The 6,093-nt window shown below is 31.4% G+C and overlaps 1 non-coding gene across 1 annotated transcript; it reads right to left on the bottom strand.

Annotated features, from left to right (window-relative positions):
* Positions 1-214: 214 nt before the first annotated feature.
* LOC124108352 (small nucleolar RNA SNORA13) lies at positions 215-346 on the bottom strand. Its single transcript, XR_006856660.1, has one exon. It is a non-coding gene; the product is annotated as a small nucleolar RNA SNORA13 (small nucleolar RNA).
* Between the last annotated feature and the right edge of the window lie 5,747 nt (positions 347-6,093).

Genomic DNA, 6,093 nt, shown 5'->3' with positions numbered 1-6,093 from the left:
TTCAGTAAATTATTTAACCTTTCTGAACCTTAATTTCCTCATCTGTAAAAACAGGATTAGTTGCATCTACCTATTACTATGCATGGCGCATGTAATAATTCAGGAAAAGAATTTTACAAATGTTTAACAATATTACAACTTCATAAATATCCATAAAATTATCAAATGATATTTAATAAATTGTATTCATAAGCTTAATATTTATTTATTTATTTATTTTTACTTACACAACTCCTACATTAAAATATCAAATTTAAGGGCCAGAAAAGCCTGATAAGCATTGATTTATGCCTCTTTGACCCCATATTTAGTAGTTTCAAAAAGTGAGCATGCCAACAAAAAGGCTATATTTATTGATATTTAAATTGACCATTGTTATTCTGAACCTTTATCCAAAGCATAATAACAACCCTGTTAAACAGAGGTTGCAACTATTTTACTAATGATGAAACCAAAGTTCAGAAAAGTTAAGGAATTCTCTCATGATCACATAATTTGTTAATGAGGTAATTCTGTTGTTACAACTCCAGATTCTTTTACAGTATATTAAGCATTATGGGATAAGACATGGCCTGGACACATCACCAGAATCCATGCTTGTGTTTATTATTTATAGTAAGCAAGATGATGGAGGGTCAGAAGTAAAATGAGTAAGGCCTGAAATTACAGAGCAATTAGCCAATATTATTCAAGGCATAGAAGATTTGAAGGGAATGCTACAAAAATATTCACTTTTTGAAACACTGGTAGGAAGAGCAGGAGAATGAAACTAAAAGGTAAAGAGTTCTCACAGGAGAGAATACTTGCTTGCTGGAGATAATTAAACAGAAGATGAATGAAAGTCAGTAATGCTATTTTGAGTCTTTTATGAAGAATAAAGCAGTCCAGCCATTTCCTAGAATGTCCTCTGAATCCTCAAGTTCATTCATTCTAAAGCCAAATTTCAGTCATATATAAATCAAATATATTTAGTAACTGTCATATACAGTTTTAGTCTAGGATATTTTAAGTGCATAGAAAATAAAACTGACTCAGAATAGTTTAATCCAAAAGGGGAATTGATGGAAAGATATAGATATTTCATGGGGTAGAGTTTATGGCACCTGGAATCAGGGCTCAGGTTACTCTGCTGTTCCTCATCTCTGCTTCTCTCCAATCATTTCCTTCCTTTTCTTTCTTTTTCAGACCCTTCCTTTTGGCATGTGCATACCCCAAGAACTACAGGTCTACCCCGCCTCCATCTTTAGCACATCACAGCACAGCACAGAACAGATTGAAGTCCCAATTGACAGGAAAGAGAATCTGCCAAACTCCACTCATTTCAAGTGTTTTCTCCAGCCCAACTGGCTGTTAGGAGGTGATGTCACTGAATTCCAGTCCAGAGACTATGACAAAGTAAAGTCTTTCAGCTTTATATATATATATATATATATATATATATATATATATATATATATATATATATATATATATATATATATATATATATATTAATTGATATTAAAAGTACTAAATGTTAATTGTACAAAACTGGGGAAGGAAATCTAAGGAAGTTATTCAAAACTTACCAAGAAAAAACAAATTTTACAGATTTGGCATTTAACGCTACACATAAATTCACTTATATAATTCACCTTACATCCTATATTGTAATTTAAGATGCTTTTTTTTCAAATTAACATATTTTTCTCTTGTTGTCTTCTAATTCTCAGGCCTATTTAGGGTTGTCCTTACTGGTCTTGAAGGCTCTGAGTTCCTCTCACTTACTCCTAGGAACAGTGTCACCTCTGATGCTCTGACTGTCCTCTCTGTCAGAGACACACTTTAGGATGCTTCTGTTCAGACCCATTTAACAATTTTAACATTTTTTATTTATACTTGATATTTCTTTTTTGGTGTGTTTTGTAATGGCTGTATAAAATTGTATAAATTTCTGAGTAAAAACATTCGGTTGTTTTAATTTTTTTGTTAAAAGTAATGTTGGATTGTACATTAGAAAAAGATACAGATGTAGAGATTTAGATATACATATACTTTGTGTTTATAACTGATTATTTAGAATGAATTTCTGGGAACAGAATTACTTGGTAAAAATTGAGATTGACAAAAACTATGTGGTTCTTGATACAAATAGTCATCCAAAAAGGCTGTACCAATTTGAGGTCCGAAATACAAAAACACCTCCATCAATAGACTTATCAACTGGAAAGAATAAAATATCTTATTATGCTTTTTTGTCATCATAAATGTTGAAATTTGGAATTCCTTTAATTGATATTCTAATTCAATTATTCTAATTCATATTTTGTTATACAGAATTTTTATTTTTTCCCCAGCCTTTCAAAGTCACTAATTTATGTAACCTAGGTTTTACTTGCCTATAATCTTTCTCAAAAGAAAACAGATTCTGGTCTGATATTCAATTTAGATAACAATCACAGAGTTGTAAAGACCATTTCAATGGGTTCACGAGAATAGAGTTTAAATGCAAGCTTCAAGTGTCCAAATTGTCCTGCTGTCATTTAACTTCTTCTGGTCTTCATTTAATCATTCATGCACAGGACAGAGATTAGGAACCCTACCTGAAAGGATAGGAGTCCTTTCTTCTCACTGGTCTGAGAACACAGGTGATGCTTGTATATTAGAGAGTGTCACCCCTCACATGACCTTCATTTCCTTAGTCTCTGAATTCAAGAAATACTGTATTTAGTTAATAGTTTTGAATTGCCTTACTCTTTTCCATCCCCAAGAATTTTTATTTTAAAATTACATTTTAGGTATATCTTGCTTATATGTTACAAAATCTCTTGTGTCATAATCATTTCTCATTTTAATGTCTATTTCTTGCTAAATGTATGTATAAATGAATAATAAGTGAATGAAGCATTACTTTTTCTGAAAAACATTTCCTCTTCATCCAAGTTCTCTTCATTTTTATTACTTATTAATATTGTGGGTTTCTTTTTGTTTGAGGTAACAAATACAAGACTATTCTTATTGAGAAGACTTCATTTCTTAAGCATAAAACAATATGGTACTAAGTAGGATGCATACATCTGATGATAGTTCAAATGAAATCAAATGGTAAAAAGACACACACACACACACACACATACACACATACACACATATATATAACCTGCAAAGGTGAATTTGGCTTACTATATGGGGAGAGATTCAGAGAACACACAACACAAACTATGTAAGCCTTTCTCTTCCATTAAAAACATAAGAGGTCCAACACTTCTGGCAATTTATCAGGACCATGAAAATTATTTCTCACAAATGATCTAAAAACTGCATATTACATGAGCCATTTTTAGATTCAAATATGTCATTGCCTTTGTAAAACCCCCCAGAAGTCACTTTTTCTGCCCCTGAAATGGAAAAGTTCTCCTGGCCCTTATGTTGCTAAGAATGATGGATCTTCTGCTAGATCTTTGATGGACTGTGTAGAATCCACCTCCACTCCTCCTCCTGATTCCCATGGGATATCCAGAGTGAGCAGGATGTAAGATTTTACTGTCCAAAGAGTAATGATTCGTTATTTGTTTAATTAAATCTATCCTGACTGTATCAATGATAAAGTGGCCTTTTAAAGTAATTTACTTAATATAACATGAGATGATTTCTACAAGTAAATTAATAATTTAACAATTTACTATATGGCTCATCAATTACATTTCTGCAAAATACCCCAAATAAATGAAATCGGGTAGCTTCAATAGAAATATTTGCAAAATCACATACACAGCAACATTACTTACAGTAGCCAAAAGGTTGTAACAACCCAAATGTTCAGGAACAGATCAATGTATTAAAACTATGGAATAACATTCAGCCTACAAAAGAAATAAAATTCAAATACATCCTAAAATATGGATACACCTTCAAAACACTATACCAGACAAAAAGAGGACAAGTTGTAGGGTATGATTTTGCTTATATGAGGTACCTATAGTACTCAAATTTGTAGATAGAAAATAGCAGTAACAAAGCACTGGAAGGAATTAGGTACTAGGCAATTAGTATTTAATTGGCACAGAGTCTCAATTTGGATAAGGAGAAAATTCTGTAGATGAATAATGGTGACTGTTGTATAACAATGTGAGTATAATCAATGCCAATGAACTGAATACTTATAAGAGTTTATGTGGCAAAATCTATGATATATAATATATATATACACATATATATACATATGTGTAGATAAATAAATATCTACACACATGCATACAAATCAATAAATTATTTAGATTGTTACTCAAATATGGAAAACTTCATTAAAATAATAAATAACATTTAATAAATACTAGTAGTGAATAGGCATGAGTTGTGGGGCCAGATGGAACTTGTATTTCAAATAATCACAGTTACATCATTGCTGAGAATCTTTGGCATTTGTGGGCCTTTCTTAAACTCACATTTAGTGCCTCGAAAGTAGAGTTATTATAAAGATTTGCAAGGTAACATGCAAAACACATGAATGTGAACACATTGCAGAAAACTAAATAACAGTTCCAATTGTCTTGTCGACATTGTTTATGTTATAATTAATATGCTTCAGAATGCAATAGGAGACTGAAATGTTTTCTATGCAGTGTTTTTTCCACATAATATAAATTTGGTTAGAAATCAAGTTATGAAAACTGAGATTTTCCTTCCAGAGAGTTATTGAATATTTTATCATTTTAGAAGTCCAATTTTCTTCACTCATTCTCAGTGTCTTCTGCCTTTATAAGATAAGGGACCGATTCAATTTATGCTGTCAAACACTAGCTGCCTAGCTATCTAAAAGACTATTCCTTTTAACCTTCTTTTATGTTTACCTTGCTGAAAATATAGTTAAATGCTTTCAATATAATATAAAACCACCAACAGTCAGAACTTACCAAAGACTTCCATCCTTCCAAATGTAAGCAGATCTTTTGAGAAAGATGAACATTTCAGCTTAATAAAATTTTACATACCTGACTTTGTAGACAACGCATGAGGAAGTAAGGTCATTTACATTTTGTTAAATGAATTTCTGTTGAATGCTTATTATGTGAGCATAATATGTTTGGGTTTGGAAACCAAACAACCAAAAAAAAAAAAAAAAGAAGAAGAAGTTTATTTCCATAGACTCTAATCACACATAGCTAAAACCTGCTGAGTTTATTTATGTGACTTTTCTCTTCTGAACCAAGCCTCATGGTGGAGTTTAAGATAGAGGAGAAGTGAATGACATAATGAGGTAAGCCTTATTCAGCTCTCTATAAAATTAATTTGAGCTACCTAATAAACTTCCTTTATAACATTAGTACACGGAATACTACTTCTTGGCTATGTTTTCTGATTATACTCTGCAATGTCTGGAGGGCACTTCTGCCTATATATGCTTATTTCCACCTTATACTAAATCTTCTGTTGGCCTCTCTGAAGTCAGCTCTTCCTGTTGCCCTCTACAATATCACCACACACGAAGTTCCTATAGCAGATTGTATACTGTTCTATATTTGTTTTTTTTTATCAATACCTAATGAGATGACATTACTTTTATTTAAATTTAAAACACCTGGTTGAAAAAATAAGTATTCTTCTCTGCATTTATATTCTTCATAGTTTCAGAAAATTGGTTATTGCAAATTAAATAAATGTAGTACTTGATAATAGGATTCAGTTTAGATAATGCTATACAAACAAGGAGCTTTACTCAGTCTTTCTAGCTATAAAGTACAGTAACAATGCACCCTATTACTAGTGTTGCAAACTTTCACAAATGTTTAGACTACATTGATAGATCTTATAAGAAGTTATTTCCCAATATTTCTCATGTACTTTGCTCATTTCTGCCTATTGTTCTCATTATTCCATGTGGAGAGTTTGCCATGAAAGTTAAATGCAAGCTTATATATAAAGATAAGCAAAGAAATTAACATTTAAACTAATAATATATTTATAGCATAGAATAACTATGTTACAGAATTAAATTAAAATGACTGAGGGAAATGTCCTCCTCAATGAAAAATCAACCAGACATTTTTAATGGAACAGTCCTCCAATTAGAACTTTTCAGGTCTACAAGCATTTAATTTGATCATGTTATGTAGA

The sequence above is a fragment of the Marmota monax genome, unplaced genomic scaffold (genome assembly GCF_021218885.2).
Source record: "Marmota monax isolate L192 unplaced genomic scaffold, Marmota_monax_Labrador192_F-V1.1 WCK01_AAM20220418_F8-fsc00303, whole genome shotgun sequence".
Taxonomy (NCBI): domain Eukaryota; kingdom Metazoa; phylum Chordata; class Mammalia; order Rodentia; family Sciuridae; genus Marmota; species Marmota monax.
The sequence above is the reverse complement of the archived record's forward strand: the minus strand, read 5'-3'. Positions and strand labels throughout refer to the sequence as shown.